Raw genomic sequence first — 9962 nt, forward strand, 5'->3', positions numbered from 1 at the left:
CTCTGATAGGGTTTTGATTACATATTCTATATCTCATAGAGTTGGTTTTCATCTACTAAAGAGGGATGGGGAGTGTCTGAAATTGATGTACAAGTAAATCTCTCAAACCTGTTCAAGTTAAGGAGGGTGAAGAGTCTTTCGGGAGTTGTTTGGAGTCCACCACCAAGTGATGCTTTCAAGTTGAATTTTGATGGATGCGCCTTTGGCAATCCAGGTGTAGCAAGCATTGGTGGAGTTTTTAGAGATTGTAATGGATCGTTCATTTTTTGTTTTGCTGGTTCGTGTGGAGTGGCTACGGCTAATAGATGACATTATTATTGCAAAGCTTATATCATGTATTTGAAAAGGTTGTGGGGCCAATTATGTTTGATTGAAGGAGATTTTTTAAACACTATTCGTTGGTGCAAGCGAGAGGAAAATGTGTCATGGAAATTTCATCAAATTTAATTGCAGATTATGGATATTGCTACTATTATGGGTCTTTTCAACATATTTTTAGGGAAGAAAATGAGTTGGCCGACTCTTTCACTAAGAAAGGGGAATTGCTTGACGCTTTCGTTGTCTGTGATGATGTAAACTCTATTTTGTGACTGCAACTTTGAATAATAAGATTTCGGATATTGTCAAAAAAAAATAAAAATGCCAGGGTTTGGTTGGTCAAGTTTAGTCTTGCACAAAAAGACAATGGAGGTAAAGATCATAAAGAGGCCATTGCATCTAGGCATACCTATTTGTTGTGTAATCCATGGAGGTCAAGATCATAAAGACGCCATTGCATCTAGGCATGTCTCTTTGTTGTGCACTTTCTCCCATGGTTGTCATATTTGCCTCATAATCTTTTTTATTTTGGGAGTTCAAACTTTTTTTAATTCAATATTAATAAATTAGATATTTATATATAAAATTTACAAAAAATGATGAGAAAATAAAAAAAAATAAAAAATAAAAAATATTTTTATATAGATATTTTTTTGATCGAACCAGCTCAAATCTGACCGAAGCAATAGTACCAATGTCATTGCAAAAGTCCATCCACGTGACAAGTTGAATGGTACGTGCTGGGTGATTTGCTCAACTAATATGTTGGTATGGGTTTTTGAAAATACATCAATTCATATCAGAAATCGTCCATCCAGATTAAATTTTATTAACAGATGATTTGTTTTTCATACAGATTAGAATGGCCCGATTGTCAATTATGTAATTTTTTATTATTTATTTGCTTTATTTACTACCGATTTACCAATCTAGATCACTAGTACGGAACTATTAGGTGGGTGATTTGATGGATCCATATTCTAAAACACTGATACAAAAACGTTGGTTCTTAATCTGGGTATCCACAAGGGTTGTGTTGTGTTGTGTTGTGTTGGCAAAAAGAAAAGATTGTGACATGAGGCCATTCGTTATTGATCCTTAGATAAAATTACATGGACCATATTGGGTTTCGTTATTAATCCCTACGTTATGCTAAGCAGTCTCTGCAACTTTCGCCAAAAGCCGGGCAAACCTTTCTCCCTCGAATTTCGACGCTAAAGCCTTGAGCTTTGAAGCGATCTTGAAGAAGAGAGAAGACCTTCGAGATAGATCAGCTAGGAGCTTGTCTAACTCAGACCTAAAAAGGAAAGGGAAGCAACGGAGTCCAATACCACCAGCTTCACAGGCCTTATCTGAGGCTCTGAGAAATTAGGGTTTCGACTCGATCCAGGAACTCTCGATGCTCTTCAGAAGTCTGGACTCCATGAACGAGGAGGTGGTCACAGGGGTCGAAACTGGGGCTAGGGTTTTGGTGCTTGAATGTTGCAGAGAGAGTTTTGAGGCGACGAAAGGGGAAATGAGGCTCTGAGAAAATGTAGAGAGAGGTTGAGTTGAGACCACCATGAGAGAGGGAGGAGAGGGCAGAGAAGAAGTTGCAGAGAGGGTTGGGTCTTTCCACACGAGCTCTTTGAAACAAGCTCAGTTATAGAGCCACAAGGGATTCCACCATTAAAGAAGGAGTCAAGGATAGGGCAGCCTAGAGTACACTTCTCAGAGGGGATTAGGGTTAGAGGAATGGGTTTCAGGGTTTCTTCTCCTTCTTGCTATAAGGCATAAGAAGACATTGGGTTCTCTCACGACTATGCTCTGCTGTTTTTAAGAGAGAGAGAGAGAGAGAGTGTGTGTGTATATATGGGTTTCGCTTTCGGGTTCTGATGGTGAAAGGGAAAAAGAGGAAAATGAAGGGGAGTTTCGATGTTCAGAAAGAGATAGAGAAGGAGAGAGTTGTCTGATATTTCGAACTTCTTGTTTGTTTATACGTAAAAAATCTGTTGTGGCGACAATTTGTAAACAACGTGTTTCTATTTTGTAATTAACCCCCTCCCTAATATGATCCCTACTTAATTTTCTCTAATCCTTGCCCTAAACGCTATCTCTATCATTCTCTACCTAGAATGCTATTGTAGAGGTGAAAATGGGTCTGGTTTCCTGTCCTAGAGGGGGAGCCAGAGGACTTGCGCGGCCTGGATGGGCCATGGTCAATCAGGTCAGGATCAGACCTGCAATGTACAAGGCTTAAACTCGGGCCGAGGTTAATCAAGTCAGGCCAAGGTTAAGCAAGTCGGGATAAGACTCGCAATGTACAAGGCTTAGACTCGGACCTGGACAAATTTCCTTATCGAAGTTGTACTCAAACTCAAAGTTGGGTCGGGATATCTTACACCAAGACCTGATTTGCCAGGTCCATTGTCATGGTCTAGACCTAGCACCCGACTCAAGGACTGTCAACCTAGCCTAATTATGCTTTCTAATATGCTTTACTTTTTTTGAAGGATCATTAAACTAAACTATTTTTTTTAAGAAACAGTAGCTTTTGGTGAAATATATCAATTTTTTGTTCTTCACATATTTCCTAAAATATCTCAATTTTTTTGGAGCTTAAGTATAGCTTCCACCAGATCTCTCTCTTACTTGATACGTCCATATGCTCGACTCCGAGATTCGTTGTCCACAAGAAAGTGAATAAATTGAAATTTGTATAGAAATTGTGACTCCTAGCCACATCTTACTTTTCTTTTTTTGAAGAATAAATGAAAATTTTATGAGTAATTTACGTATGGATTTTAAAATTTGAGGTAAAATACAAAATGCTCTACTTATATGCGAAAATTATAAAGAAGATTGGTCAACTCTCTTTTTAATTTTTTTCAAAATTGCCCTTTAGTCAACCTGAATTTTAAATTTTTTTGCTTTTTGTTAGTAGGGTAGTGCCTCAAACTTTAAGGCACTTCCCTACTAACAAAAAAACTAAAAAAATCTAAAAAAAAGAAAACTAAACAAAAAAAATCAAAAATCAAGTTGATCGAAGGGCCATTTTGGAAAAAAAATTTAAAAAAAAAAAGAAAAAAAAAAGAGAGAAAGTTGACTAAACGCCTTCATAATTTTCGCATATATGTGGAGCATTTGTATTTTACCTAAAATTTTAAAGTCCGCACCTAAATCACTCAAATTTGATTAAAGATGGCCATGTATTGAGGTTGATGTAAAGATGAAAGTACACGCAGAGTCAATGGAAAAGTAGAAAATAACTTCTCAGGGAAACTTATTAAAATACATTTGTGAGATCAACTATTTAACATTTTATCTATATGTTTCAAAATATACACATGATTTTGACTTTAAACTATATGATTTGACATTTAATTGCTAGAATTCCAAACAGAGATGCTCGTATAGTATACAATTCCAATGCTAAGGTTATATATATAATAAGGTCATTTGTCTTTTGTACAAGGAGGTCACAATTATTTCTGATTGGTAGATTTGAAATTTGAAAATTGAAAGTTGAGTGTGTGAGATTGATTCCATTACAGTTCAAAAAAAAAAATTCGAATTTTATGATATACTTTGAACTCGACATTTGAGGGCTATGTCAGTTGTGATCTCCTTATTCCAAAGAGAGATGGTATTATAGTACAAAATCCCTCATGTTAAAATGTGAGGTATATATTGATAAATTTTCCAACTTCTAAAATTTGAACACGGTTAATCTTATTTATGCGAAGTTACCACCTACCAACCTTCAATTTCAGGCTCTGAGCTACTGAACTGTGTTATGGGTTGGATCCGGCTGGACCTGGACCCGAACTGTGTTATGGGTCTGGTCTGGCTGGACCTAGACCTGAACTGTCGGGTCCAAAAGTTGGACCCATACCTTTACCCGTTGGGTCCCGAGTCCATTGTCACCCTCACTATGAGCTGCCTTTTTTGTATCATACAATGATGAACAATAGAGAATTACTTTTTCAGGTGGGGGCGATTAGAGAGAGAGACATTCGAGATCCACGGAGAGAGAGAGTTATGTCTCCAAGAAACTGATAGAGGGAGAATTGCAAAGATGAAGGATGGTGATGGGATTTGGCCATTTGGGGAATTAGGAGAAAATAAAAAGTATTGAAACGATTTTAGGGTTGGGATTTTAGCCTTTGAGTAAACTAAAAATTCGGGTTTGGGTATCCGTCAGGTCGGATATAACAAGACCCGTACCCGAACCTAGAACTATCCAGGTATCCTTAATTGGATCGAACCCTACCCGCGGGTCTAAAACTTGGACCCATACGCAAACCCGTATAGGGTATGGGTTAGGTCCGGATCCATTGCCACCCCTATGTCAGCACAAAATTCTCTTCTTGCGTATGAGTTACATTTTATGAAAGATCAAGAAACTCTTGTTTCGCAAAGGTACCTGCTGCATGGTTCCTCTCCTACTGCGAAACTCTTGTCAACCTCCGATTCGAAACTCTTTACATCCGCGGACTCACGCAACACCTTCTTTTTTTTTTAAGAAATTTGATGAAAAAACATATTCTTTGACCTACTTATTTGTGTTTAGTGTCTACATAATTGCCGACGTCGACACGTGTAGGCTTGGTAGGGCTCGGTACAAAAACATCTAATCGCTCGAGCCTATTGTTTTTCCGTAGTTTTTAATTTTTAAATATTTTTTATGCCACGTTTCGACTCGGGCTTGCCTGGTCCTGCTTTTCAACCAAGTTAGCTTACAATAATTGTTTTCTTCTAAAATAGAATAAAATAAAAAAGAGAGGTTTATATAGAGCCTAGGCGCTAAACAATCAAATTAGAGAGCACCACAAAAATTTTACTAGAAAAATTTGTTTGGATGCCAATATATCTTCAAATTGATCATCTCCACATCAAGATGCATGGACATGAGAAAAAAATGGATTTCAAGTTTTGAAAATAGTACATCTTGTAACACATTTTTGGACTGTTAATTTTCAATATTTTCAACTTTTCATAGATCTACTCGATCTACACTATTTTTGAACCGTTAAATTTTATAATTAAAAATAAAAATATATTTTAAGGCTATCACAAAGATTTTCAATATAAAAACCACATTTCTCAATACGAAGGTAGGCTTTAATTTGATTATTTAAAACTTCAGCTCTATACAAACTGCACCCAAATAAAATGAACAAAAACGATATAATGGCCAATGCACGAGTACCACATAGAGGGTGATTTGGTAAATATGCACAAGAGTATGAAGCACGTGCGAGACATCAGAATTATACAAGTTTAGCACGTGTAAACTTTTGTAATTAGCAGGCTTCTTACGGAATAGATATAATCTTTGGAACGTGGGAGCTATTTAAACTAGAGGTGCGCAAGACACCCATAATTCCCACGTGCGATTTATATGCGGTTGCCTCATGGGAACGGTTCCTGCCCAGTACGTGTCGCCTCTTTAAATAAAGATCTCCAACAAACAGGGTAGATGAGTGATGAGTTGATTGATTTATTTATTTATTATGGGTTTTTTAGGTGAGTATTTATTTTGGAAAAAGTTTATATAAGGTTGCAACCTTATAATGTAGAACTATTGATGCACCTAAAAAATTCATCGAAAAAGGTTGTTTTAATGTTGAAAAACGTTGTGATTGATCATCTCGACATCAAGATGTATGACTATGAAAATTAAAAAGATTTTGAGTATCAGAAATAGTGCATCTTACAACATATTATCTACGCCTTGTCCATTTTCAAGATTTTCATATATTTATAGATTGACTTGATTTTAACTATTTTTGTAATTTAAAATTTTATAATTAAATATAAAAATAGATTTTGAGATAATCTTAAGAACATTTTACATCAAAATTATATATTATTTTAAAATTTGAAGGTGCACCGTAGTGGGATTGTTATCGGTTGCAACCATTTGGAAACCACACCCATTTATTTTTTATGGTTAAGAACCGAAAAGAAAGAAAAGTGTTTACGAGTCAAGAGACCCACTAGCCCCGATGACTCATGAACGTTTCTCTTTAAGATGAACCTCCACAACTAAAAATTTCTATCAAATGGATAATAATAATAATAATAAATATAGAAAACATTATATAAAAATTTGTTGTACTTTGTGTTATTACGGATATACCAAATGGTTTCCGTTATTATATGTATGTCCGTCTTTTACCTTTTAGGTGCACTCCATTGAGATAATGACACATACCAAATTTTATATTCATATAATTTGTATTAAAAAAAAAAAAAAACTCTAAAATGTCGGATCTAGATCAAACGGTCAGTGGTAAATTTTATCTAAATTGAACGATATGATGGAAAGAAGTATATCTCTTCCATGCTGTAAAAGAGTATAAAAACTTTTCCCTTAGCGTGGAACCGGCCCAACTAGGAGTTACAGGGCTATAAAAGTAGCAACTCATCAGCCTTTTTAGATTCAGGCTTCATATTCCATTTGCAATGGACATGGAAGAGCTGTATAGACATCACACCATTTATCACATACCCATAGAAAGAAATCTCATCTCCAATTTAAGCTACAAAACCATGCAACAAATAAGAGTTGCCAAACCTGCGCCTTGAGTTTATGAAACTGGTAAATGTCATATTCATAGCTGTACAATGCTATATTTATCTGTGATCTCTAAGTCTGTGAATCAATGTTAAAGGACTCGGCTCTTGGCGAGGTGAGTTATTTGGGTGAACTAGAATGACTCGCTTGAATCATGTACATCAAAACACTCAAGAAAAATTAATAAGTAATTAAAAAATACAAATAATAATACAAAAGCTGTAAAAGTAAAATAAAACCAACAACCTGAAAAAGTCCAGTCAAGTTTGAAAAGGCACCGAAAAAATAGGTTTAAACAAGTAATTTACGTTTGGGGATATTTTAAAGGGTGCGGTTTGTATCGAACCTAGGCTCTAAACAATCAAATTAGAGCCTACCTTCAAATAGTATCGAGAAATATGGTTTCAATACTAGAAATCTTTGTGATACCTTAAAATATTTTTTCATCTTTATTTATAAAGTTTAAAGCTTCAAAAATAGTGTAGATCGAGCGGATCTATGAAAACTTAATAATCATGAAAATTGACAGTCCAAAATGCATTACAAAATACACTATTTTCAAAAACTTGAAATCCAATTTCTTTTCATGTCCATGCATCATGATGTCGAGATGATCAATTTCAGGATATTTGGGCATCAAAACAACTTTTCCTAGTGAATTTTGAGTTAGGCTCTTATTTGATTGTTTAGAGCCTCGGCTCTACATAAACTTTTCCCATTTTGAAATACAAGGAAAGGTTTCTATGCTTCCTTATATACTTCCACTTTTATCCAGCCCTCCAATTTAGATAAGTGAGCTACTAACCATTTAATCTAAATCTAACGCCTTAAAGTATTTAATTTTTAATTTTTTTATACTTGGAGCCATCTAAGCCGTCCATTTAGAATGGACAATTAGATAGGGAGAAGTATAGAAGTTTTATGTTGTAGGGGAAGCATAGAAAGCTTGCCCATTTGTATAAGGCTGAGGCCCTAACCAATCAAAGCAAGGGACACCTTCAAATAGTGCTGAAATATGTTTTCTTCAATATTAGAAATCTTTGAGATGGCCAAAAATTTATTTTCATATCTAAGTATAAGTTTGAAATATTGAAAAATGGTGTAGATCAAGTAAATCTATAGATACTTAAAATATTAAAAATTGACAGTCTAGATAATATATTGCAATATGCACTATTTTTAAGATTTGAGAAAATCTATCTTTTCCCATATCCATATATCTTAAGGTCTAGATGATCGAATTGAGGATTTTTTCTCATCGAAAAAGCCTCTCCTAGTGAATTTTTGACGCTTGCCTTAATTTAATTGTTTAGAGCCCCACCTTTATATAAACTTTTTTCATTTTTTTAAAAAAGTTGTATACTACGATACCATTTATCTTTGTTAAGAACAGGCCACAATGGCTACTAGCCATTTGACAACAAATCGGATGCTTGGAGTGCATCACAAAGTTTGAGATTTTTTTTTTTTTTGAATTTTAAGTCTAGTCAATGACAATATGACACGCTCAAAAGCACCCAATTTGAAATCTAACGAACTAGAGTGATTGTGATATCTTTGTATTAAAATGTCTCTTTGTATACATTTTGCTTTTTAAATCCAAAGCAAAATAAAATTAAAACTTGGGATCGTTGCAAAAGAATACTCACCAATCACTGCCAAAAGCATATAATTCCTTTTTAAAAAAGTTTATACACCATTTCCAGGCTTTTTACGGTTATTTAATCTTTTTTTTCTTTTGGATTTCTATTGACTTTTTTTCTGTACCCCGAATTGCATGGGGGAACTTAGCCTTGCCCTATGGGTGAAACCTGTAAAAGCATTTTTTATAAAATAAAATGATTAAAATACCTTTGAAACTTGAGGCATTTTAGTCATTTTATTTTATTGGGAATATTTCTTTTATATTTCTTTCAAGAGAGGATTGGACGTCCAAATTTTGGTGTCATAAACTCATACACATAGAAAAAAATTTACCAGAAGAAATTTTTTTTTATGCGGATCCCCAAATCCAATCTATTCGACTTTGAGATATGTGGACATAAAAAGAAAAAATGGAATTCAAGTATGGGAAATAGTGCATCCTATATTGGATTACCTAAGCTGTTAATTTTTAAGATTTCTATGTGTTTATAGATATGTTTGATCTACACTATTTTTTAGACTTTAAATTTTATAATTAAAAATGAAAACAATTTTTCAGGACATTATAAAGATTTTCAGTATTGAAACAACATTTTTTGACACCATCTCAAAGTGTGCCTTGTTTAGCCTGGTACAAACCACACTCCTCTTGAAATAATAAAGTTTTTTTCATTCTCTTTCTTCCTTTCCCTCTTATTTTATTCTCTTTCCTCCTTCCCCTCTCTTTATTCTTCCATCTCTTTCTTCCCTTCTCATGCATTCATGAGTCTCTCTCTTTCTTTCCTTCTCTTGTATCCTCGGGTTATTAAGGAGGGAGCGGGAGAGAGCAGTTCCATATTGATTGAGAATGTCTTGGCACGGCTGTCTTCGGAAGCCGGATTCGCTTAGAATGGAATGGGTGAAAACTTTAAACTTTTCTCTAATTTAGTTTTAAGCTTAAATAACTTTACGAAAACTTTCTTCAATTAATCGAGAAAAGATATAAATTTATATTAAGTTGTAACCTTATAATTTCTTCAATTAATCGAGAAAAGATATAAGTTTATATCAGGTTGTAACCTTATAATGTTAAAGTATGTTTAAACTTTTCTTTAATTCGTCTTAAGCCTAAATAACTTTATGAAAACTTTCTTGAATTAATTGAGAAAAGAAAAAAAATTATAAAGTTGCAAATGTTAAAGTATGGTGCACCTCAAAAACCCTATAGTGGAGAGTGTTTCGGCATAGGAGAACCCTCCAACTGGTCATCTCGATCTTGATATGAATGAATATGAAGAAAAAAAAGAATTTCAAGCTAAAAAAAAAAATGCATCTTGCAACGAGTTATCTGGACCGTCTATTTTCAAGTTTTTCTAGATCCGTTTGATCTGTATCGATTGGAGATATCTGAGCTCTCTCTTTGCCGGCCGCATTTGTGTTCCCATGAAGCAAAGAAAGC

The 9962-nt window shown here is 34.5% G+C and overlaps 1 pseudogene; it reads right to left on the bottom strand.

Annotated features, from left to right (window-relative positions):
- Positions 1-1470: 1470 nt before the first annotated feature.
- On the bottom strand, positions 1471-2725 carry LOC18435621 (DNA repair protein XRCC3 homolog pseudogene; annotated as a pseudogene).
- Between the last annotated feature and the right edge of the window lie 7237 nt (positions 2726-9962).

This window comes from Amborella trichopoda, chromosome 12 (genome assembly GCF_054954075.1).
Source record: "Amborella trichopoda isolate Santa Cruz 75 chromosome 12, AtrichopodaSantaCruz75HAP2 v2.0, whole genome shotgun sequence".
Lineage (NCBI taxonomy): Eukaryota > Viridiplantae > Streptophyta > Magnoliopsida > Amborellales > Amborellaceae > Amborella > Amborella trichopoda.